The following is a 27,500-nucleotide window of genomic DNA, read 5'->3' as shown; positions in this document are numbered from 1 at the left end:
CCTCGGGCCTGTCTTCGCCCGACTCCTCGGGGCTGTCTTCGCACTCAGGGCTCTCGTCCTTCTCGGGCTTGTCTTCGACGGACTTTTCGGGACTGTCCTCGCCCGTCTCCTCGGGACTGTCCTCGCCAGTCTCCTCTGGACTGTCCTCGCCCGTCTCGTTACTGCCTTTGGCCGTGTCCTCGGACCTGTCTTCGGCCGACTGATTGGACCTTTCTTCGGCCGACTCCTCGGGCCTGTCTTTGGCCGACTCCTCGGGCCTGTCTTTGGCCGACTCCTCGGGCCTGTCTTTGGCCGACTCCTCGCGACTGTCTTTGCCCGTCTCCTCGGGACTTTCCTCGCCCGACTGCTCGGGCCTGTCTTCTCCCGACTCATCGGGCCTGTCTTCTCCCGACTCATCGGGCCTGTCTTCTCCCGACTCATCGGGCCTGCCTTCGCCCGACTCCTCGGGCCTGTCCTCGCCCGACTCCTCGGGCCTGTCCTCGCCCTCCTCGGGGCTGTCCTTGCCCTCCTCGGGACTGTCCTATCCCTCCTCGGGGCTGTCTTCGCTCTGTTCTCGCCTGTTCTTGCAACATTCACTATTCCTCTCTCGGTAATAATTTAAGATCGCTAAGATCCAGATATTTACCCATACAAGTAGGATAAATGCATCCTCCATTATACCGTCCATCGATGGTATTTATATTCCTTCTAGACTCACTCTTTCTATATGAGCAATGGATACCAAGTCGAAGACCTGGATGAAAGTCCAGTTCTCTTCGAGTTCTTCCTTCTTAAATATTCTTGGAGTTCCTGACCACCAGGCATATAGTCTGGTAGTTTATTGCTAGCTGGATTACGTAGCCTCCTCCATTCTTGATATTATTTCACATTTTGCTTGCTTTAATTACGAATTAACATGCAAAATGTCAGCAATAGTGTAAAAAACGGTGACTATCGTCAATGGTAATAAATATTTTATATACTTAAACATTTTTGCAACCATGTAATTGTATATGTTTATAGAAATGTAAGTTTTAGTAACGAAGTTAATGTTAGTATTACAGTGGTAAAAATGTAACTTGCTTAGAAGTGATGTTAAGGGATTGTTAATGTTGGACTTAGTTTACAAATTTGATTTAACAGGAAAATACAACTTAAGTAATTAGAAGTTTGTTAAAAGGAATAACTTAATGTGGTAGAACTTGATAAACATTCACAAGTGTGTGTGTGTGTGTGTGTGTGTATGTGTGTTACATAGTGAAGATGTGTGTGCGTGTGTGTGTTACATAGTGAAGATGTGCGTGTGTGTGTTAGTGGAGATGTGTGTGTGTGTGTGTGTTACATAGTGAAGATGTGCGTGTGTGTGTTAGTGGAGATGTGTGTGTGTGTGTGTGTGTTACATAGTGAAGATGTGCGTGTGTGTGTTAGTGGAGATGTGTGTGTGTGTGTGTTACATAGTGGAGATGTGTGTGTGTGTGTGTTAGTGGAGATGTGTGTGTGTGTGTTACATAGTGGAGATGTGTGTGTGTGTTACATAGTGGAGATGTGTGTGTGTGTTACATAGTGGAGATGTGTGTGTGTGTTACATAGTGGAGATGTGTGTGTGTGTGTGTGCGTTACATAGTGGAGATGTGTGTGCGTGTGTGTGTTACATAGTGAAGATTTGCGTGTGTGTGTTAGTGGAGATGTGTGTGTGTGTGTGTGTTACATAGTGAAGATGTGTGTGTGTGTGTGCGTTACATAGTGGAGATGTGTGTGCGTGTGTGTGTTACATAGGGAAGATGTGTGTGTGTGTTAGTGGAGATGTGTGTGTGTGTGTGTGTGTGTGTGTGTGTGTGTGTTACATAGTGATGATGTGTGTGTGTGTTACATAGTGATGATGTGTGTGTGTGTTACATAGTGATGTGTGTGTGTGTTACATAGTGATGATGTGTGTGTGTGTTACATAGTGATGTGTGTGTGTTACATAGTGATGATGTGTGTGTGTTACATAGTGATGATGTGTGTGTGTTACATAGTGATGTGTGTGTGTTACATAGTGATGTGTGTGTGTTACATAGTGATGTGTGTGTGTGTTACATAGTGATGATGTGTGTGTGTTACATAGTGATGATGTGTGTGTGTTACATAGCGATATGTGTGTGTGTGTGTTACATAGTGATGTGTGTGTGTTACATAGTGATGTGTGTGTGTGTTACATAGTGATGATGTGTGTGTGTGTTACATAGTGAAGGTGTGTGTGTTACATAGTGATGATGTGTGTATGTTACATAGTGATGTGTGTGTGTGTGTTATATAGTGAAGGTGTGTGTGTTACATAGTGATGTGTGTGTGTTACATAGTGATGTGTGTTACATAGTGATGATGTGTGTGTGTTACATAGTGATGTGTGTGTTACATAGTGAAGATGTGTGTGTTACATAGTGATGATGTGTGTGTGTTATATAGTGAAGGTGTGTGTTACATAATGAAGATGTTTGTGTTACATAGTGATGTGTGTGTGTTACATAGTGAAGGTGTGTGTTACATAGTGAAGATGTGTGTTACATAGTGAAGATGTGTGTGTTACATAGTGAAGATGTGTGTGTTACATAGTGAAGATGTGTGTTACATAGTGATGTGTGTGTGTGTTATATAGTGAAGGTGTGTGTGTTACATAGTGATGTGTGTTACATAGTGATGTGTGTTACATAGTGATGTGTGTTACATAGTGATGTGTGTGTGTTACATAGTGAAGATGTGTGTTACATAGTGATGATGTGTGTGTGTGCCTTCACTCTGGAGGATGGTTGAGTGTGTTGTAGTCCTGGAGGTGGGAAGTACAGTGCCTTCACTCTGGAGGATGGCTGAGTGTTGTAGTCCTGGAGGTGGGAAGTACAGTGCCTTCACTCTGGAGGATGGCTGAGTGTTGTAGTCCTGGAGGTGGGAAGTACAGTGCCTTCACTCTGGAGGATGGCTGAGTGTTGTAGTCCTGGAGGTAGGAAGTACAGTGCCTTCACTCTGGAGGATGGTTGAGTGTTGTAGTCCTGGAGGTGGGAAGTACAGTGCCTTCACTCTGGAGGATGGTTGAGTGTTGTAGTCCTGGAGGTGGGAAGTACAGTACCTTCACTCTGGAGGATGGCTGAGTGTTGTAGTCCTGGAGGTGGGAAGTACAGTGCCTTCACTCTGGAGGATGGCTGAGTGTTGTAGTCCTGGAGGTGGGAAGTACAGTGCCTTCACTCTGGAGGATGTTTGAGTGTGTTGTAGTCCTGGAGGTGGGAAGTACAGTGCCTTCACTCTGGAGGATGGCTGAGTGTTGTAGTCCTGGAGGTGGGAAGTACAGTGCCTTCACTCTGGAGGATGGCTGAGTGTTGTAGTCCTGGAGGTGGGAAGTACAGTGCCTTCACTCTGGAGGATGACTGAGTGTTGTAGTCCTGGAGGTGGGAAGTACAGTGCCTTCACTCTGGAGGATGGCTGAGTGTTGTAGTCCTGGAGGTGGGAAGTACAGTGCCTTCACTCTGGAGGATGGCTGAGTGTTGTAGTCCTGGAGGTGGGAAGTACAGTGCCTTCACTCTGGAGGATGGTTGAGTGTTGTAGTCCTGGAGGTGGGAAGTACAGTGCCTTCACTCTGGAGGATGGCTGAGAGTGTTGTAGTCCTGGAGGTGGGAAGTACAGTGCCTTCACTCTGGAGGATGGCTGAGAGTGTTGTAGTCCTGGAAGTGTGGAAGTACAGTGCCTTCACTCTGGAGGATGGCTGAGTGTTGTAGTCCTGGAGGTGGGAAGTACAGTGCCTGTACTCGAGGATGGTTGAGTGTGTTGTAGTCCTGGAGGTGGGAAGTACAGTGCCTTCACTCTGGAGGATGGCTGAGTGTTGTAGTCCTGGAGGTGGGAAGTACAGTGCCTTCACTCTGGAGGATGGGTGAGGGTATTGTAGTCCTGGAGGTGGGAAGTACAGTGCCTTCACTCTGGAGGATGGGTGAGGGTATTGTAGTCCTGGAGGTGGGAAGTACAGTGCCTGTACTCGAGGATGGGTGAGGGTGTTGTAGTCCTGGAGGTAGGAAGTACAGTGCCCACATTTTGCAAGCTAAGTGACTGTAAGTTTTGAGAGGATCAATGCAGCTGCCACATCTCCATACTTCTGACAAGACAGCCGTTGAACGAATGATGGTAAATATACTCCAACATTTACTACGGCCCCTATTCCTGACGACTGAAACTAAAAATAATGTAAATCTTCATTAACCTTTTTCTCAACACCCTTTTCTAAACGCCCACCTGTATATATCAGACGTATATATCAGGAAGCAGCTGGCTCACAGCTCTATTCCCTCACTGTCAAAAAACTGGTAGGGTAATTTGCAGCTACTGGGAATTTTTCTGAATGTCTGGACTGAAGACGGCTGCTTCCTTCCGGCTCGGCTGACTGTAATTATCATGTTGGAATTACCTTGTAATTAGTTAGTAATTATCAAGTTTTTACGGGTTTAGAGCTTCAGCTGAGAGGCCCTCCTCGCCTCTTAGCTTGATGTGAGCTGGAATTAACTGAAGCTAATGTTCATATTGTTTTGGGTAGTGTGTTGTGTGTTGGACTGCGTTATATATATATATAAATATATTATATAATATATATATATATATATATATATATATATATATATATATATATATATATATATATATATATATATATATATATATATATCAAAATATAATCAAAAACACACACAAAAAATATGAACGTAGCTTCTTGTTATATTTTGGGTATATCAAGGTAATTCTACAGTATATTTAGTCTACATCAACGTAACTTGCCAGTGATGTAGTCTGGGTGTTCCTTTTCGTTTTTAATACGGAGTTGAAAACAAATAAATACATTCGAAGGAGAATGTATATATTACTCTGACCCATTATTCTGACCTATTGATCCGGGTCTTAAGGGTCAGGTTCCCTGCAACTGTACTTAGTGAGATATCGGAAAGATAGAAGGTAGGAAACCTCACGGGACATATTTAGGAATATTTAGTCTTAGATTTGATGTACGTAACTGAGATTAGGATAATGTAGCTGAAGGCTCTCTCCTTGCCTTATCCTTATCTTGTATTTTCATAATTTTAGCAGGCAGTTCTTTAGGCTGAGAGGTTGAAGACGTCATCTCTAGGCTTAGTGAAGACGTCATCTCTAGGCTGAGGGACTGATTACCTCAAACTTTATCTTCATATAAAGTCACTGGTTGAAATGTTTCCACAGTCCTGACACCCAGGTGTTGCATAAATAAATATCATTTATCTAACAGACAGATCGTCCGTCTCTCCTAAATTGTTTATGTTCAGGATCTCCAGACATTTTAATGTATCAACACTGCAAATTTCGTTAATAGTTTTTAGGTGACATAAATTTCGCTGCATGGGAGACATCGTGTCCTGTTCAACGATAAATACCGAAATTAAGCCACTTCTGGCGAGTACATAAATAACCCGGACATAGGAGAGGAGATTACGACGACGTTTCAGTCCGACTTGGACCATTTACATTTCTATATGCGGGTTATTTGTGCATTATTCTTGTCACGGTATTGTGCCTTTTTTGTTATTCTTCTGGTGAGCACTATAAATGGAGGATTTATAACAGAAATAACAGCAAACCCGTCACTCCAAATACTCCACCTTATCACCTGCCAGTACAAATGTTTGTGCATTCTCTTCGTTGCTTTGGAGTCTGCTGAAGAGGACCTTAGCTAGACGTCGAAACACACAGACTACCAGCACAGAAACAACAGTTTGTTAAGATTCACCATACTAGGACTCTCTCTCTCTCTCTCTCTCTCTCTCTCTCTCTCTCTCTCTCTCTCTCTCTCTCTCTCTCTCTCTCTCTCTCTCTCTCTCTCTCTGCGCTTGTCTATCAGGGACTGATGGACAAGCAGAGGGTCTCAGAGTACCTTACATGAAGCTGTACTGTGTCGGCTCAGAGAGCAGCCAGACACGCTGGTGCAAGGATCTGTATCCTCTGGCTTTCATATATATCGTCTTTCCCATCTTCTCCAAGAGGAGAATTATATATAGTTATGTATGAAAGTAGAATTATATGTGGATAGATATATTAAACAGAATTGTGTGTAAATAAAGAATAAGCTTCAATAGATGTGTCATAGGTCATGCTGACTTGATCATGCTGTACGCGGAGTGAAACGTGGCTTGGTAAACATATCTGTTTCTTCACATCATTATAGCTGGGGAGAAAGGTTTATGCTAACCCACAAAGTGAAGAAAAATCCTTAGACGACGTTCCGGTCCGTTGTGGACCATCATCAAATCATGATTGACAACGATTCGGAAAAAAATAAAAATTACCTCCAGTTTGCGTGTTATTCGTGAATAAATAGCGGAAATAGTGTCGCTTATCATTTACCAGTTAGAGGTAAATATCTGTGACATGCGGTGTTAAACTAGACACCCGCTTTTGTCAATTTTTATCAAACAAATTCGGCAGTACAGCATTTCTGCCAAAAATACCAGTGGTGTGAATTAGCTCACTGGGCTGTATGATTGAATTGCGATGGATAATGTTTTTTGATTGATGATGTATCAGAGAGTTCTATCAGGACCAATTTGCTTTCTCCCGACACGGCGACTGTATGACGCTTGTGATTTTCCACACTGGTTTTCTCTCTCTCGCTTGCTCTTTTTCTTTCTCCCTCACGCTCTCTCACTCACTTTCTCTCTAGCTCTCTTTCCCCTCCCCCCCATACACACCCACACTGTCGTCATCTTCACGCATCACCACGCCTCTCTCACGCAAGACAGAACTAACCTGTTATCAAAAGCCTCCCGTGTTTGACCCACCGGAGTGCATCCTTCCCGTCAAGGTATTCGAGGCTGGTGCAGTGTTCCTGCCGGCTATGGCAGCTACAGGTGTTGTGAAATCTGGCAAGAGAAAAATTGAATCGGTATCTGCGTTGGAATGAGACCGGAGCCTCGTGTCCTGGCGTTGCGATAACTTCTGGTGGTCACCTGCATTTGCTAGGTCGTGATTTCTGAAATAATTGTATATTTTTTATCGGATTTGAGAAAGGTTTTATGTTATGCTGGAGGAGCAAGTCACTCTTGACATGGTCGTATGTGTGTGTATAACGGCGTGTTCCCGGTCAGAAGTCAGTCCTGGTATGAAGACACTTCCAGCAAACCATACCACGGGCGGGGATAGAACCCGCAGATAGATCGCGGGTTCTATCCCCGCCCGTGGTATGATTTGTTTGCAATCGTGTCATTACGATTTCGTGAGTCATTGACACTTCCAGCACTTTGGCAGTAAAGTTACCCAAATGTTTATACCTCTGCTTTATGTTGCGCACTTCTTAATATGGCCCATTCAGTGGCCCTTGGGAGTAGTGTTATTAATTTTAATGTTCAGTGTTATTAATGCTGGAGGTGCTGTTGGTGGCCCCATTGATGGCCCGTTCAGTGGCTCTTGGGAGTAGTGTTATTAATGCTGGAGGTACAGTTAGTGGGCCCCATTGATGGCCCATTCAGTGGCCCCTGGGAATAGTGTTATTAATGCTGGAGGTACAGTTGGTGGCCCCATTGATGGCCCGTTCAGTGGCCCTTGGGAATAGTGTTATTAATGCTGGAGGTACAGTTGGTGGCCCCATTGATGGCCCTTGAGAGTAGTGTTATTAATGCTGGAGGTGCAGTTGATATCCCCGTGGATGAGACACGGATGACTGCCATCCAGCAGGTGGTATGTCATGGGTCACATGCCTGGAACATGACAGACTCAGAACGACAATTTGGCATGTAATAAATTCCTACGGAGCAATAGAGCTCCTGGGTCCTAAATAAATTGAATAGTTCCGCTCAATTCTCAAAGGTGATTCTCAGTGCACAGGCGTTTGTAAAACCGAATGACACTGACATAGAATGTGTTTTTTAGAATAAATCAACTAGGTATATCTCCTGAAAAGGGAGGCCTATAGATGCCAGATTTCTTTTTTTTTTTTTTTTGCGTTAGGAATTTTTCTTTTCGTGAGGATTTTTTTTTTTTTTTTTTTTTTTTGCCTTAGGAATTTTTCTTTCGTGAGGATTTTTTTTTTCCTTAGGAACTTTTCTTTTCGTGAGGAATTTTTTTTTTACCTTAGAAATTTTTCTTTTCGTGAGGATTTTTTTTTTTTTTTTTTGCCTTAGGAATTTTTCTTTTCGTGAGGAATTTTGTTTTAGGAATTTTTCTTTTCGTGAGGATTTTTTTTATTTTTTCTTTGGAATTTTTCTTTTCGTGAGGAATTTTGTTTTAGGAATTTTTTTTTCGTGAGGAATTTTTGTTTTTTTTATGCTTTAGGAATTGTTCTTTTTGTGAGGAATTTTGTTTTTTGACTTAGGAATTTTTCTTTTCGTGAGGAATTTTGTTTTTTGACTTAGGAATTTTTCTTTTCGTGAGGAATTTTGTTTTTTGCCTTAGGAATTGTTCTTTTCGTGAGAAATTTTGTTTTTTGACTTAGGAATTGTTCTTTTCGTGAGAAATTTTGTTTTTTGTTTTAGGAATTGTTCTTTTCGTGAGAAATTTTATTTTTTGTTTTAGGAATTGTTCTTTTCGTGAGAAATTTTGTTTTTTGACTTAGGAATTGTTCTTTTCGTGAGAAATTTTGTTTTTTGTTTTAGGAATTGTTCTTTTCGTGAGAAATTTTATTTTTTGTTTTAGGAATTGTTCTTTTCGTGAGAAATTTTGTTTTTTGACTTAGGAATTGTTCTTTTCGTGAGAAATTTTGTTTTTTGTTTTAGGAATTGTTCTTTTCGTGAGAAATTGTTTTTTGTTTTAGGAATTGTTCTTTTCGTGAGAAATTTCGTTTTTTGCCTTAGGAATTGTTCTTTTCGTGAGGAAATTTGAGTGACACGCATCATAGCTTCAGAGTCGTAAACAAGACGAACAAACCCGGGTAATAAACTTTGAAAGGCTTGAAACCGAAACACGAATTCTGGGCTTTAGTAAGGGGATAGAAGCCTGGTCCAGCAGTACTGAGGCGTCACTAAGAGCACAGAAGCCTATTCAGTTTACCTGGAGTTTACCTGGAGAGAGTTCCGGGGGTCAACGCCCCCGCGGCCCGGTCTGCGAAGAACACTGAAACTTACTGGAGTGGGTTTGGGGAAGCTAGTCCATATTTTTTTTTTTGGTTTGTCTTGATCAAGACGAGTAGTAGAGAATAATTATTATTTCTAGTATATGATGCAAATGACGTCACTGACTAATGACATCACTGACTAATAACGTCACTGACTCACAAATAACATCACTAATAACGTCACTGACTCACAAATGACATCACTGACTAATGACATCACTAATAACGTCACTGACTCACAAATGACATCACTGACATCCTAATGGCATAACTAATGGCATCACTGACTAATAACGTCACTGACTCACAAATGACATCGCTGACTGACATCACTAATGGCATAACTGACTAATGACATCACTAATAACGTCACTGACTCGCAGATGACATCACTAATGGCATAACTGACTAATGACATCACTAATAACGTCACTGACTCATAAATGACATCACTAATGGCATAACTGACTAATAACGTCACTGACTCACAAATGACATCACTGGCATCACTAATGGCATAACTGACTAATGACATCACTGACTAATAACGTCACTGACTCATTAAAGAGAAAGCAGCTTGTTATGCAGAATATTTCAGGCAAATTAGGTTAATCTTGTTCCCCAGGATGCGAGCTAACACACAGGTACCTACTTACTGCTAGGTAAACAGGGACAGCAGATGTAACGGAACATGCCCAGCGTTTCCACCAGTGCCGAGATGGACCATTGTACTTGATATATAGAAGATGTAGTTAGTAGCCTTTGTAGGAGTAGTTAGTAGCCTTTGTAGGAGTAGTTAGTAGTCTTTGTAGGAGTAGTTAGTCTTTGTAGGAGTAGTTAGTAGCCTTTGTAGGAGTAGTTAGTAGCCTTTGTAGGAGTAGTTAGTAGTCTTTGTAGGAGTAGTTAGTCTTTGTAGGAGTAGTTAGTAGCCTTTGTAGGAGGAGTTAGTAGCCTTTGTAGGAGTTAGTAGCCTTTGTAGGAGTAGTTAGTAGTCTTTGTAGGAGTAGTTAGTAGTCTTTGTAGGAGTAGTTAGTAATCTTTGTAGGAGTAGTTAGTAGTCTTTGTAGGAGTAGTTAGCAGCAGTGATAGCAGGAGGTCTTCTTTATATTTTAACTAAATATAAATGTGTAATTTTGAATGGATAGTAATTCCCTTCATTCAGTGTAGCAGAAAGGCATGGAAGAGCAGGGAGAGAGCCTTCTGCTATACTATTTTGACTCCCAACTGCATAGACTAAATCGGAAATTTGTTAGACTCAAGTTAAGTCTTTTTCCAGCATATAATTTGATATACTCTCTCTCTCTCTCTCTCTCTCTCTCTCTCTCTCTCTCTCTCTCTCTCTCTCTCTCTCTCTCTCTCTCTCTCTCTCTCTCTCACCACTTTTCCTTTCCACTATGAGCACTTTGTAATTAGGCTCTCACACGACGCAACTTTTATCTCCCTAATTAGGGCACACGGAAAAGTTTCCTGTGAGTGAGAACGTTTTTCATTCAGCTCGACAATGGAAGTTTTAACACTATGGTGCTCATGTGACGCTCTTGTTCCATGAGTGCACTTATGGGCTCCTAAGTAAATAAAGCATAGGTATATATATATATATATATATATATATATATATATATATATATATATATATATATATATATATATATATATATATATATATATATATATATATATATTTCTTTGTATTATTATTATTCAGAGGGCTGAGGAGGGGTTGTTGGGGTGGTTCGGACGTTTAGAGAGGTTGGAACAAAATGGTATGACCTCGAGAGTGTATAAATCTGTTGTGGAAGGGAGGCGGGGTAGAGGTCGGCCTAGGAAAGCTTGGATTGTGGGGGGTAAAGGAGGTTTTGTGAGCGTGTTAGGAGCAAATGGAGACAAAAAAGGTTTTTAGGACTTGACGTGCTGTTGGAGTGTGAGCAGGGTAATACTTATGAAGGGATTCAGGGAAACCGGTAGGCCGGACTTGAGTCCTGGAGATGGGAAGTACAGTGTCTGCACTCTGAAGGAGGGGTGTTAATGTTGCAGTTTTATAACTAGTGTAAGCACACCTCTGGCAAGACAGTGATGGCTATTGTGTCTCAGACAAGTGGAAGCTGGTGGTGGGCCTTATACGTACTGAACATGTACTGACCATGTACTCAACATGTGAACACGCCGCCATATTGACCCATCTTGCTCATCAACCAGAGGATGTTGTTCTTTACTTAACACAATGACCGTTTCCCACCAAGGCAGGGTGACCCGAGAAAGAGGAAACACTTGATTCATCATCATTCACTCCATCACTGTCTTGCCAGAGGCATGCCTACACTACAGTCAAAAAACTGCAACAACACCTGTCCTCCAGAGTACAGGCACTGTACTCTGAAGTACAGAGGATGTTGTATTATTATTAAATGTGTATTTTTTTGTATAAACTACTGGATATTTTATAGATTATAGTCTCCAGAGTCCAAATAAAAGGCCACGTTGCAGTTGACATCAAGTAAAAATATTAAAGGCTTTAAGCCTGAAAAGGTCTGGCCTTTTAACCCTAAACCTGGCAACCCTGCGGTGGCCTTTCACTTTAGGATGAGTGTTCTTAAGGCCCACTACGTCGCCTTTTTCACTCAAAAGGCCAGTGCTCTCAAGGTTAATAACGTATCCCAACTTTGTTTTAGAGTCAAAAGATACATATTACACCACACGAAGACAGGAAATCACATTTTTACTTTGGTTACCCCTCAAGGGAGGTTCCTTGACGCTGGTGAGGGGCTCTTGATCTAGGGAATTGGATGTGTCCTTCAGTTCCCTGAATTGAGCCTGAATACCTTCCAGTCCCCTCCCCAGGCGCTGTATAATCCTCTGGGTTTAGCGCTCTCCCATGGTTATAATTTACTCTGGTTATGGATGTCTTGCGAACACTTCTCCAATTGTACACAAATAACTCGTACATAGAATATTTCACGTTTCGGTTTGATTTAGACCATTAACTAGTTACACTAGTAAACAGATTATTAATTTAGCGCACCCCGATTTTGACTCCGGAAATACCGACCAGAAAATTTGCATACAGATTCGGAAACAGTGGTTAAAGCCTCTTGGTTATAGAATTTCCCCTCATTGTTAAGATTACGGCGAAAAAATCGTCTGTGTCCACCCCGTCTTTTACACATTTAAATTGAGGTCCTTTATCTTTCATATGACTTAAGATTGAAAAAGGTTCTCAGATGATGTGAATATAATTCGTTTTAGAGTCATGTGACCGACTGAAAATCTCTGGCTCACAGCTGGCTCCGTTTTTCATCCTGCTGATGAAGTATACAAGTATAAATTGTACTTGTACACGGCAAAGATATTGCTGAAGTCAGCAGTACTAAAATAATGGTTATTGTGAAGTATATGCGGGGGAGAGAGAGAGAGAGAGAGAGAGAGAGAGAGAGAGAGAGAGAGAGAGAGAGAGAGAGAGAGAGAGAGAGAGAGAGAGAGGGAGGGAGGAAGGGAGGGAGAAAGGGGTGTATCCATGTAACAGATCTTATCTTGTAAAGTTGGGAACCTTAAATCTGACCTTGTGTAAGGGGAGAGAGAGAGAAAGCTATTAAAATATTAAACTATATTCGGTCTGTCTGCAATATGTTTCATGGCTTTCATTTATACATTACTTACGAATCTATAACCAAACTGACTCAAGAAATCGTAATGACACGATTGCAAATAAACCATACCCCCGGCCGGGATTGAACCCGCGGTCATAGAGTCTCAAAACTCCAGCCCGTCATGTTGACGGCAGTGAAGGGACTTGAGCTAGAGTTCGTCACGGCCACGCTAGCTGGAGATTCGTCTGTAAAAACTTGCATTTGTGGTCACAGTGGTGCCTGTGCTAACCTTCCTATGGTGTAGAAATATACCTAGTTGGATAAATCTTACTGTGGCTAGCTGGTCTAGTGGCTAACGCGACGGGCTGGAGTTTTGAGACTCTATGACCGCGGGTTCAATCCCGGCCGGGGGTATGGTCTATAACCAAACTCATTGTGGTTGCTAATTAATCCTCACAAATTGGCGTACTGCTCATGTGTCGTGGCAAAAGTACAAATCAGTTTATTTTCACTTTTTTCCCTTTTATATGTGGCTGAGCACAGGCACACGACGTGGTGTCCGCTAGCACATGGTGTCCTCAAGCACGTGGTAGCAACACGTGGTGTCCCCTAACACGTGGTGGTTTTTATCTCGTGTTATCACAAGCACCTGGTGAGCGGAATGTAGCCGCAGTGTCTTGTTGCGAACGTTTATAGTGAAGTGTAGTGTAGTATAGTGAAGTGTAGTATAGTGAAGTGTAGTGAAGTGTAGTACAGTGTCTTGTTGCGAACGTTACTAGTGTAGTATAGTGAAGTGTAGTATGGTGAAGTGTAGTATAGTGAAGTGTATAGTGAAGTGTAGTATAATGAAGTGTATAATCAAGTGTAGTATAGTGAAGTGTATAGTGAAATGTAGTATAATGAAGTGTATAATCAAGTGTAGTATAGTGAAGTGTAGTGAAGTGTAGTGAAGTGTAGTACAGTGAAAGACGTTCTCCATCTTTCACTCCTTCACATCTTAAAGAATAATAGAAGAATTACCATTGGTATTAATATGTGGTTATTTAATACTATTTGGGTATTTATACCATGTAGGTATTTAATACCTTGTAGGTATTTAATACCATGTGGGTATTTAATACCATGTAGGTATTTAATACCTTGTAGGTATTTAATACCTTGTAGGTATTTAATACCATGTGGGTATTTAATACCATGTAGGTATTTAATACCTTGTAGGTATTTAATACCTTGTAGGTATTTAATACCTTGTAGGTATTTAATACCTTGTAGGTATTTAATACCATGTAGGTATTTAATACCTTGTAGGTATTTAATACCTTGTAGGTATTTAATACCTTGTAGGTATTTAATACCTTGTAGGTATTTAATACCATGTAGGTATTTAATACCTTGTAGGTATTTAATACCTTGTAGGTATTTAATACCATGTAGGTATTTAATACCATGTAGGTATTTAATACCATGTAGGTATTTAATACCTTGTAGGTATTTAATACCATGTAGGTATTTAATACCATGTAGGTATTTAATACCTTGTAGGTATTTAATACCGTGTAGGTATTTAATACCATGTAGGTATTTAATACCTTGTAGGTATTTAATACCTTGTAGGTATTTAATACCTTGTAGGTATTTAATATCTTGTAGGTATTTAATACCTTGTAGGTATTTAATACCATGTAGGTATTTAATACCTTGTGGGTATTTAATACCATGTAGGTATTTAATACCTTGTAGGTATTTAATACCTTGTAGGTATTTAATACCATGTAGGTATTTAATACCATGTAGGTATTTAATACCTTGTAGGTATTTAATACCTTGTAGGTATTTAATACCATGTGGGTATTTAATACCATGTAGGTATTTAATACCATGTAGGTATTTAATACCATGTAGGTATTTAATACCATGTGGGTATTTAATACCATGTAGGTATTTAATACCATGTGGGTATTTAATACCATGTGGGTATTTAATACTATGTGGGTATTTAATACCATGTAGGTATTTAATACCATGTAGGTATTTAATACCATGTAGGTATTTAATACCATGTAGGTATTTAATACCATGTAGGTATTTAATACCTTGTAGGTATTTAATACGATGTTGGTATTTAATACCATGTAGGTATTTAATACCTTGTAGGTATTTAATACGATGTTGGTATTTAATACCATGTAGGTATTTAATACCTTGTAGGTATTTAATACGATGTTGGTATTTAATACCATGTAGGTATTTAATACCATGTAGGTATTTAATACGATGTTGGTATTTAATACCATGTAGGTATTTAATACCATGTAGGTATTTAATACCATGTGGGTATTTAATACCATGTAGGTATTTAATACCATGTGGGTATTTAATACGATGTTGGTATTTAATACCATGTAGGTATTTAATACCATGTAGGTATTTAATACCTTGTAGGTATTTAATACCATGTGGGTATTTAATACGATGTTGGTATTTAATACCATGTGGGTATTTAATACGATGTTGGTATTTAATACCATGTGGGTATTTAATACGATGTTGGTATTTAATACCATGTAGGTATTTAATACCTTGTAGGTATTTAATACGATGTTGGTATTTAATACCTTGTAGGTATTTAATACCTTGTAGGTATTTAATACCATGTGGGTATTTAATACGATGTTGGTATTTAATACCATGTAGGTATTTAATACTATGTGGGTATTTAATACCATGTGGGTATTTAATACCATGTGGGTATTTAATACGATGTTGGTATTTAATACCATGTGGGTATTTAATACGATGTTGGTATTTAATACCATGTGGGTATTTAATACCTTGTAGGTATTTAATACCATGTAGGTATTTAATACTTTGTAGGTATTTAATACCATGTGGGTATTTAGTACGATGTTGGTATTTAATACCATGTGGGTATTTAATACCATGTGGGTATTTAATACGATGTTGGTATTTAATACCATGTGGGTATTTAATACGATGTTGGTATTTAATACCATGTGGGTATTTAATACCTTGTAGGTATTTAATACCATGTAGGTATTTAATACTTTATAGGTATTTAATACCATGTGGGTATTTAGTACGATGTTGGTATTTAATACCATGTGGGTATTTAATACCTTGTAGGTATTTAAGACCATGTAGGTATTTAATACTTTGTAGGTATTTAATACCATGTGGGTATTTAATACCTTGTAGGTATTTAATACCATGTAGGTATTTAATACTTTGTAGGTATTTAATACCATGTGGGTATTTAGTACGATGTTGGTATTTAATACCATGTGGGTATTTAATACTTTGTAGGTATTTAATACCATGTAGGTATTTAATACTTTGTAGGTATTTAATACCATGTGGGTATTTAGTACGATGTTGGTATTTAATACCGTGTGGGTATTTAGTACGATGTTGGTATTTAATACCATGTGGGTATTTAATATCATAGGAATTATTCTATATATTGAGTTAAACTATTGTCTGTTCTGTTATTTATGGTACTAATGTTAGTTCTTACACTACTGCTTCTACTAATACTATTACCATTATTACTATTACTACAACTGTTACTACTACTGCCATCATACTAATACTATGCCCATGGTTCTACGGCTGTTACAACTACTGGTGGCCACTTAGCCGGCTTAGGTCATAAACCCAGTCAGTTTTAATGAATTTCTTAGTTCTTGTGGGACTGATCTTTCCCTTACCTAACACAAGGTAGATTTTATGGCCCCAGGCATGTCCAGGAGCTATGGCTCCAGGCATGTCCAGGAACTATGGCCTTAGGCGTGTCTAGGAACTATGGCCTCAGGCATGTCCAGGAGCTATGGCCTCAGGCGTGTCTAGGAACTATGGCCTCAGGCGTGTCCAGGAACTATGGCCTCAGGCGTGTCCAGGAACTATGGCCTCAGGCATGTCTAGGAACTATGGCCTCAGGCGTGTCTAGGAACTATGGCCTCAGGCGTGTCCAGGAGCTATGGCTCCAGGCGTGCCCAGGAACTATGGCCTCAGGCATGTCCAGGAACTATGGCCTCAGGCATGTCTAGGAACTATGGCCTCAGGCATGTCCAGGAGCTATGGCCTCAGGCGTGTCTAGGAACTATGGCCTCAGGCGTGTCCAGGAACTATGGCCCCAGGCATGTCCAGGAACTATGGCCTCAGGCATGTCTAGGAACTATGGCCTCAGGCGTGTCCAGGAACTATGGCCTCAGGCGTGTCCAGGAACTATGGCCTCAGGCATGTCTAGGAACTATGGCCTCAGGCGTGTCCAGGGACTATGGCCTCAGGCATGTCTAGGAACTATGGCCTCAGGCGTGTCCAGGAGCTATAGCTCCAGGCATGTCTAGGAACTATGGCTTCAGGCGTGTCCAGGAGCTATGGCCTCAGGCGTGTCCAGGAACTATGGCCTCAGGCATGTCTAGGAACTATGGCCTCAGGCGTGTCCAGGAGCTATGGCTCCAGGCGTGTCCAGGAGCTATGGCTCCAGGCATGTCCAGGAGCTATGTTTTCAGGCATGTCCAGGAGCTATGGCCCCAGGCATGTCCAGGAACTATGGCCTCAGGCATGTCTAGGAACTATGGCCTCAGGCGTGTCCAGGAACTATGGCCTCAGGCGTGTCCAGGAACTATGGCCTCAGGCATGTCTAGGAACTATGGCCTCAGGCGTGTCCAGGGACTATGGCCTCAGGCATGTCTAGGAACTATGGCCTCAGGCGTGTCCAGGAGCTATAGCTCCAGGCATGTCTAGGAACTATGGCTTCAGGCGTGTCCAGGAGCTATGGCCTCAGGCGTGTCCAGGAACTATGGCCTCAGGCATGTCTAGGAACTATGGCCTCAGGCGTGTCCAGGAGCTATGGCTCCAGGCGTGTCCAGGAGCTATGGCTCCAGGCATGTCCAGGAGCTATGTTTTCAGGCATGTCCAGGAGCTATGGCCCCAGGCATGTCCAGGAACTGTGGCCTCAGGCGTGTCCAGGAACTATGGCCTCAGGCATGTCTAGGAACTATGGCCTCAAGCGTGTCCAGGAACTATGGCCTCAGGCATGTCCAGGAACTATGGCCCCAGGCATGTCCAGGAACTATGGCCCCAGGCATGTCCAGGAACTATGGCCTCAGGCGTGTCCAGGAACTATGGCCCCAGGCATGTCCAGGAACTATGGCCCCAGGCATGTCCAGGAACTATGGCCCCAGGCATGTCCATGAACTATGGCTCAGGCATGTCCAGGAACTATGGCCTCAGGCGTGTCCAGGAGCTATGGCTCCAGGCATGTCCAGGAGCTATGGCCCCAGGCATGTCCAGGAACTATGGCCTCAGGCGTGTCCAGGAACTATGGACTCAGGCGTGTCCAGGAACTATGGCCTCAGGCGTGTCCAGGAACTATGGCCCCAGGCATGTCCAGGAACTATGGCCCCAGGCATGTCCAGGAACTATGGCCCCAGGCATGTCCAGGAACTATGGCCCCAGGCATGTCCAGGAACTATGGCCCCAGGCATGTCCAGGAACTATGGCCCCAGGCATGTCCAGGAACTATGGCCCCAGGCATGTCTAGGAACTATGGTCCCAGGCATGTCCAGGAACTTTGGTCCCAGGCATGTCCAGGAACTATGGCCCCAGGCATGTCCAGGAACTATGGCCCCAGGCATGTCCAGGAACTATGGCCTCAGGCATGTCCAGGAACTATGGCCCCAGGCATGTCCAGGAACTATGGCCCCGGGCATGTCCAGGAACTATGGCCCCAGGCATGTCCAGGAACTATGGCCTCAGGCATGTCCAGGAACTATGGCCCCAGGCATGTCCAGGAACTATGGCCCCAGGCATGTCCAGGAACTATGGCCCCAGGCATGTCCAGGAACTATGGCCCCAGGCATGTCCAGGAACTATGGCCTCAGGCACCGTGGTCCTAGGAATTCAATATATACCGAGTCCTACATGATCTTAGAGCACAGCATCATTACACCTTAGCATGGACTTACTGCTTCTTAAGATGAAATCTAAACCATCTCCCGACCCATTCCCTTGGCGCTCTATTCACCCGTGTGGGTTTTGCTCTTATCCATAAATAGGATTCTACAGATAAACTTGACCCACGAAATCGTATCGCGTCGGTCTGAAGTTTTATGATTAATCGCGGGTTCAAACCCCGCCTGTGGTATGTTTTTTTTTTCTACTGGTAGTAGTGCTGGATGGTAGTAGTGTTGGATGGTAGTAGTGTTGGGTGGTAGTAGTGTTGGATGGTAGTAGTGTTGGGTGGTAGTAGTGTTGGGTGGTGGTAGTGTTGGTGGTGGTAGTGTTGGTGGTGGTAGTGTTGGTGGTGGTAGGGTTGGTGGTGGTAGTGTTGGTGGTAGTGCTGGATGGTAGTAGTGCTGGATGGTAGTAGAGTTGGGTGGTAGTAGTGTTGGGTGGTAGTAGTGTTGGGTGGTAGTAGTGTTGGGTGGTAGTAGTGTTGGGTGGTAGTAGTGTTGGGTGGTAGTAGTGTTGGTGGTAGTAGTGATGGGTGGTAGTAGTGCTGGATAGTTTACACTTCTCAGCTATTTGGTTTGTGAAATGTGAGAAAGTACCTTGAATACTTTGACTTGCTTTGATTATAGTACACGTGCTTTGAGAGTTATGACAGTGAATACACAAGCAGTAGATAATCTACCTAGATCTAAATTTACCTAGTAGATAGTTCTTTATTTGGAATATAATTCATCATCGACCTGCTTTATAAATAAGAGAAATGGGCTAAAAATTATATATATTGTGTCAGACTCTTCAGAGATACAAGGACGCGAGGCGTCACAGAAAGAAGAGAGAAATCAATCATTCTTTCTCTCGACAAAGCAATGCAAAATATGCCTCAAGCGCTCACGCATTTTTATGGTTGATTTTATTTTTGCAATTTAGAAATGCTGTCATCTGGAGGAAATATCAATTATGTATGTTAGAAAGCTCCTGTTGGAGTCGCACTTAGCACAACAGAAAGCTAAGTGACGAAGGTTAGCTTGAAACATACTGAATGATTATGAGACACTTGGGTAGCATTTATCAAGACTGATTGAACATGTTGACTCAAGGCTGAGGGACTGATTACCTCAAACTCCTTATCTTCCACCGTTCTTCTCTGTATTGCACTGAAGAAACCAATTAACGGCGAAACATTTCCAGAATCAAGATTCCCAATAAACCAACTTGTCTGTTTCTAAATCATTTGTACAAACAGTGAATGATATCTTTCACTGCTGTTCTTAGCTTCTTGCTGAGGTGGTTCTCAAATCACATTGCTTAGTTCTTTGCTGAAGAAATTGTTTAAGCTATTTGATGTTAAGCTTAGGACTGCTGCTATTTGATTAGAAAGCTTGACGAGTTTGTTTCTGGTTGATGAAGCTTGTTAAGCTGGTTGGTGACAAAAAAGATAAGCTTGCAGAGATAACACGAGACTTTTAGAATGAGTTTACCTGGAGTTTACCTGGAGAGAGTTCCGGGGGTCAACGCCCCCGCGGCCCGGTCTGTGACCAGGCCTCCTGGTGGATCAGAGCCTGATCAACCAGGCTGTTGCTGCTGGCTGCACGCATACCAACGTACGAGCCACAGCCCGGCTGATCCGGAACTGACTTTAGGTGCTTGTCCAGTGCCAGCTTGAAGACTGCCAGGGGTCTGTTGGTAATCCCCCTTATGTGTTTTGGGAGGCAGTTGAACAGTCTCGGGCCCCTGACAATTATTGTATGGTCTCTTAACGTGCTAGTGACACCCCTGCTTTTCATTGGGGGGATGGTGCATCGTCTGCCAAGTCTTTTGCTTTCGTAGTGAGTGATTCTCGTGTGCAAGTTCGGTACTAGTCCCTCTAGGATTTTCCAGGTGTATATAATCATGTATCTCTCCCTCCTGCGTTCCAGGGAATACAGGTTTAGGAACCTCAAGCGCTCCCAATAATTGAGGTGTTTTATCTCCGTTATGCGCGCCGTGAAAGTTCTCTGTACATTTTCTAGGTCGGCAATTTCACCTGCCTTGAAAGGTGCTGTTAGTGTGCAGCAATATTCCAGCCTAGATAGAACAAGTGACCTGAAGAGTGTCATCATGGGCTTGGCCTCCCTAGTTTTGAAGGTTCTCATTATCCATCCTGTCATTTTTCTAGCAGATGCGATTGATACAATGTTATGGTCCTTGAAGGTGAGATCCTCCGACATGATCACTCCCAGGTCTTTGACGTTGGTGTTTCGCTCTATTTTGTGGCCAGAATTTGTTTTGTACTCTGATGAAGATTTAATTTCCTCATGTTTACCATATCTGAGTAATTGAAATTTCTCATCGTTGAACTTCATATTGTTTTCTGCAGCCCACTGAAAGATTTGGTTGATGTCCGCCTGGAGCTTTGCAGTGTCTGCAATGGAAGACACTGTCATGCAGATTCGGGTGTCATCTGCAAAGGAAGACACGGTGCTGTGGCTGACATCCTTGTCTATGTCGGATATGAGGATGAGGAACAAGATGGGAGCGAGTACTGTGCCTTGTGGAACAGAGCTTTTCACCGTAGCTGCCTCGGACTTTACTCTGTTGACGACTACTCTCTGTGTTCTGTTAGTGAGGAAATTATAGATCCATCGACCGACTTTTCCTGTTATTCCTTTAGCACGCATTTTGTGCGCTATTACGCCATGGTCACACTTGTCGAAGGCTTTTGCAAAGTCTGTATATATTACATCTGCAGGGACGTATAAAGTAAATGTTTATATTAAGACAATCAAGTGAGATATAATTAAAGGTAAAAAATTATTTGTCGCTGTGGCATGCAAAGAGTACGTAACCTTTATTCGGCGCATGGACACACCCTCATTTACAGGCTATCTCCCCCAACCAGCGAACCAGGTTGCTAAGAGTTGATGATGGGGCCCCATCGTTCAACTAGTGACCAGGTTCTAGCCAATAAGAAGGTGGGATTGACAATCGCAGAGGTTATGTGGATACCGCTCTCCTGTCTGCCCTTGTCATTCCCATTCTAGAGCTGGTTGAAGCACGGTCTGCTATCTTGTGGCTTCTATTTCTGCCTTGCTTACCGTGGAGTGCACTATATTTATCACTGTACATAGTGTACATATTGCTGTTCTAAATTGGTGAAGGATAATATAAGTCTAAACTTTTTCTACTGTGTTTATTTGCTCCCATTACACCTGGGATAACAGGCCATTTGAAATCCTGGGTTGTAATATGGGTAGCCTGTCCGAGAGCTGGACTTAGAGAAACGGTTGAGCTTAGGGTGAAGCTTGTAGCAGGAACATTGTGTAGCTTGCTGTTTCGCTTCGCTTTACAAATTTTGCGTGTCAGTTGCTTATGATCAGCCTTGCTATTGTGTGATCGTTCAACAGCTCGCTACTAGCTTGTTCAGTGTGCTCGCTTCGCTACGGTCAATCTTGTGTGCAGTCGGCTTTGCTTGTATGCGTATTCTGCAATCGTACTGTGCATAGCTAAGCGTGTTCTGCAAATTAACGTGTTACGTTGGGGTATTCGTACTGTGCATAGCGAATAACTTATGCCACCTAGACGAGTCAGACGCCTGGTGTCGGCATATACTTTGCATAACCTACCTAAATTGTCCCTACAGCGTTGTTGGCAAATTGCTCGTTCCATTGGCATTCCCTATAAACGCACTCTCACAGCTGCGCAACTGCGTTCACTTATTGCTGACATACTTATTGAAGAAGAGATGGCACATCAAACTCCTCCCTCTACGGGAGCTAGGGAAAAAACTCTTATGTTCTCGCATGAGGAAGATGATACACCTACGGAGCAAAATGGTCAGTATGGTGCAGCTGGGTTGTCTCGAGATGAATCAGCGTCGTTGGCACTTGAGCTGGCAAAAATCACGCTGGAGCAAACTAGGGAACAGAGAGCATTCGCAAGGGAAGAATTTGATAGGGAAAGAGAAAGGAGGCAGTTTTCGCATTCTGTAAACGATTTCAGTTTACAAAAAGCAGTACAGCTTGTTCCCCGCTTCAATGAGGCCGAACCAGAGCAATTTTTCGAAAGCTTCGAAAATCAGGCTCGAGCCTTGAGGTGGCCGGAACAGCACTGGGCAGCGTTGGTTCATACAGCATTATTGGGTAAGGCACAGGAATTTACGTCGGTATTAACTGACGCTGAATTCTCTGATTATCAAGTAGTGAAGACCACAGTGTTGGGAGCATATACATGTATCCCAGCTAAATATCGTAAGACCTTCAAATTGAACAGGCGGCAGCTTGGTCAATCCCTGGTGGACTTTGTGAGACAGCAAACCAAAGCTTTTACCAGCTGGTATAAAGCGAGTGGTGTCTCTAACTTTGAGGAGCTGGTGCAGCTTATTCTGATTGATAACCTGCTGGAGTCTGTGGGACCAGAGGTTCGTGTCTTTCTGCAGGATCGTGACTTAACCACTGCATTGGAGGCGGCCAGGTTGGCTGATACCTTCGAAACGAACCGCTCCTTGTCCGAGCGGTCCCGTCTCTCTTTTCAACAGTCTGGCGTGAGCAGAGATCGACAACATTGGAGAATGAAGTGCCAGCCGGAGGGAGAGCGTCTACGTCATCCAACCAAGTCACCTGGTGAGCCACGCTTCTCAACATATGGTCCCCCTGCGGAGAGGCAAACTACTTATGGAGCATCTCGACAACAATATCCAGAGAGGCACCAGCCAGAACGACACCACTTGCAACGTCATCAGGGAGTAAAGGGCAAGCCTGTCGTCTGCTTCAGGTGCAATAAAGTAGGTCACATCAGTTCCAACTGCCCCCAAAAACCTCAACCCATCGGGAAAATCTCTAATATCCCTAGTAACATGTCCCCTAGAGAAGTAGAAAAAGGTATGGCCCCTTATTATTGCGAAAGTCTTATTTCCCTTCAGGAAAACTCAGAACCAACTAAAGTAAATACCTTTAGAGATACTGGAGCATATTGCTCACTTGTCAGAGAAGGAATATTACCCCTTTCAGAGAATACTTCCTTGAATTCCTCAGTTTTATTGGAAGCCTATGGAGGAGCTATATATTCAGTTCCTTTGCATAAAATTTATGTACAGTGCAAATATTACACTGGGTACTTGACTGTAGGTATCTCAAAAGGATTTCCCATGAAAAATGCCATGTTATTACTGGGTAATAACATTACTACTGTTACTTCGTGTCCTGAACCTATAATGATTAATGCTTCTCCGGTGTTGGCCATAACTCGGGCAACTTCCCAAGGGTTGTCTGGAGAGAATGTTGACCTATCCTTGGACGACTCCGATCTCGGAATAGCCACATTGTTTTACGAGGAAAACTGGCCAGAGCCTCGTAGATCAAGTGAACAGACCCCGATCAAGCCTTCCTATTCCCAGGTTGCAGGATTGCCAGATGTCTCTGTTTCCATGCCCGAGGGACTGTCCTTCCGGGAGGAACAACGAAAGGACCCTTCTTTAAAATTCGCTTTTCAGGCAGCCATGGGTAAATCCTCTTGGGGTCATCCAGTCAAGTATGAAGTTAAAAATGATTATTTGGTTTGCACTGAGACTGGTAAGGAGAAAGAGGGCCGGCAATTATACGACAGGTTAGTGGTTCCAACCAAGTATAGACCTCAGATATTAAATATAGCTCATAATACGTCATCAGGAGGTCACTTAGGAATTACAAAAACCTTGTATAGAATCACAAAAGAATTTTATTGGCCAAAATTAAAGAAAGATGTGAAGAATCATATTAGGTGTTGCCGAGAATGTCAGCAAGTTGGAAAACCTGGACATTCCATTAAACCTGCACCTCTCCAACCCATACCTGCTGATGGAGAACCATTTGCAGATTTAATTATAGATTGTGTAGGTCCACTACCTAAGTCAAAGTCTGGAAACCAGTATTTATTTACAATTATGGATAAAGTAACCAGATATCCTGAAGCAATCCCTATGCGTAGTATCAATACTAAAGCTATTCTCAAAGCTTTAACAAAATTCATTTCTTGTTTTGGCATTCCTAAAACTATACAAAGTGATCAAGGTACTAACTTCACTGCCAAAGCATTTAGGGAAGTATTAACTAGGTTAGGGATAATTCACAACTTATCCACTGCCTATCATCCTCAGTCCCAAGGCGCCTTGGAAAGATTCCACCAAACATTAAAAACAATGATGAGAAGTTTTTGCATGCACTTTCCGACAGACTGGGATGAATCACTACCTTTGTTGCTGTTCTCAGTACGAGAGACGGTGCAAGAGTCTACAGGGTATAGTCCGTTTGAGCTGATCTTTGGGCACAATGTACGAGGTCCTCTTCGGGTGCTCAAAGAAGGATGGATGGGAGAAGACGTAAGCTCAGCACTCTACAACCCGTCTTCAAGGTTGCAGGTGGCACGTGAGTTGGCCACGGCTAACCTAAAGACAGCTCAAAGCAAGATGAAACAGAGGTATGACAAAAGTGCACAATTCCGCTCCTTCCATCCAGGAGACAAGGTGTTGGTGCAGGAACCTATACCTGGCCACACCTTGAAAGCTAGATATACGGGACCTATGCAGATTGTAAGTAGATTATCTGATTTAAATTATGTGGTAGCTCCCATTGATAAGACCTCAAAAACAAAAACTTACCACATTAATCAAATCAAGGCCTTTCATACACCAGATAAAGTCCCAGTAATGACTCTGTCCTCTACCTCTGAGGACGACTCTGACTCTTTGCACTCTATCTCTGAAATTAATACTAAACTTTCAAATTCTGTCCTCCTCAAGGATCCTAGCCCGTTAATGGATGGATTATCTGAAATACAAGCAACCAATTTAACTGAGCTTCTACAGTCATATCCTAATATTTTTTCGGATGTGCCGAAAAAATGTACGTTAGGTTACCATGATGTAGATGTGGGAAAATCTAAAAAAATTAAACTCTCCCCCTACAGAGCTAATCCTGAAAAGCAAAGGCTACTTCAGCAGGAAGTAGACTTCTTGTTAGAACATGGTTTAGTGGAGGAGTCGTCTAGTCCATGGGCTTCACCGTGCATCCTAGTAAAAAAGGCTGATGGAGGGTTTCGTATGTGCACAGACTACCGTAAAGTGAACGAGGTCACAATCACAGATGCTTACCCTCTTCCTCGTCTGGATGACGTAATTGACTTTGTGGGTAAGGCTACTTTTGTGTCCAAATTAGATCTCCTTAAAGGTTACTATCAGGTACCTTTGACAGATAAGGCGAAGGAAATCTCTGCCTTCGTGATTCCAGGAGGTCATTATCAGTATACAGTTACCCCCTTCGGAATGAAAAATTCCCCCTCTTCATTCCAGAAACTCATCCATCAGGCTATTAAAGGACTTGAAGGCACGGCAGCATACCTAGATGATATTGTTGTGGTGTCTGATACTTGGGATCAACACCTACTTAGACTTAAAGCTCTGTTTGAGACCTTTAAGAATTCCCAATTAACAGTTAATTTATCTAAATCTTCCTTTGGCCAGGCCACTATCACTTTTCTAGGCCATGAAGTAGGTAGTGGTAATGTTGCACCTAAACTTGCTAAAGTTCTTTCGATTAAAGATTATCCAGTTCCTCATGATAGGAAATCTCTTCAACGTTTCCTAGGCATGATAGGATTTTACAGAAGATTCTGTAAGAATTTCTCAGATATTGTAGCCCCTCTTACCTCTCTTACCAGTCATAAAGTTCCCTTTAATTGGACGTCAGATTGTAACACTGCTTTTAATAAAGCAAAAAGATTATTGTGCTCTGCACCCATTCTCCTGTCTCCAGACTTCTCCAAACCTTTTTCATTACAGGTTGATGCTTGTGAGTCTGGGGTTGGGGCGGTACTATTACAAATCGGGAACAAGGAGCTGCAGCCAATCGCATACTTTTCAGCTAAGTTCCAGCCACATCAGAGAGCTTACTCTACCATTGAAAAAGAAGCCCTCGCGCTGGTAATGGCTTTGGAACATTTCGATGTTTATGTGGGCCAGACATCGCAGGTGGTCACAGTCTACAGTGATCACAACCCGTTAGTCTATCTCCAAGCCATGAAGAATCACAACACAAGGCTTATGCGTTGGACGCTCAGGCTGCAGCCCTATAACCTAAAAATAAATTACATTGCCGGCAAAGAAAATGTGTTGGCAGACTCTTTGTCAAGAGTCTAGTTTAATATTTTATTTAGGTTAGGATGTATTTGTGGTAACCCCCCTTTCAAGCTCTTTTTTTTATCCCCTGATGTGGGGTTTTTTTTTAGTGAGGGGATACGGGCTACCGTCCGCTTGTATCTTGGACCTATGTTGGCCTATCTGACTGCTGTCTCACTCTGAGTTTAGGGTTTGGCTTTTGGTCACTAGGAAAGCTGAGCTCTATCTAAGAGTTGGATGGTGGAGAGGATAGGCGGTCCCATTATTTTGTGCCATGGCGGCACGGTTACCACTGGGAGGTGGCAGCCTAATCCTGAGCCTTCTCGGGGGTGGGGGTGTGGCATGCAAAGAGTACGTAACCTTTATTCGGCGCATGGACACACCCTCATTTACAGGCTATCTCCCCCAACCAGCGAACCAGGTTGCTAAGAGTTGATGATGGGGCCCCATCGTTCAACTAGTGACCAGGTTCTAGCCAATAAGAAGGTGGGATTGACAATCGCAGAGGTTATGTGGATACCGCTCTCCTGTCTGCCCTTGTCATTCCCATTCTAGAGCTGGTTGAAGCACGGTCTGCTATCTTGTGGCTTCTATTTCTGCCTTGCTTACCGTGGAGTGCACTATATTTATCACTGTACATAGTGTACATATTGCTGTTCTAAATTGGTGAAGGATAATATAAGTCTAAACTTTTTCTACTGTGTTTATTTGCTCCCATTACACCTGGGATAACAGGCCATTTGAAATCCTG

Source organism: Cherax quadricarinatus, chromosome 83, assembly GCF_038502225.1.
Source record: "Cherax quadricarinatus isolate ZL_2023a chromosome 83, ASM3850222v1, whole genome shotgun sequence".
NCBI lineage: Eukaryota > Metazoa > Arthropoda > Malacostraca > Decapoda > Parastacidae > Cherax > Cherax quadricarinatus.
This window is presented reverse-complemented; position numbering follows the sequence as displayed.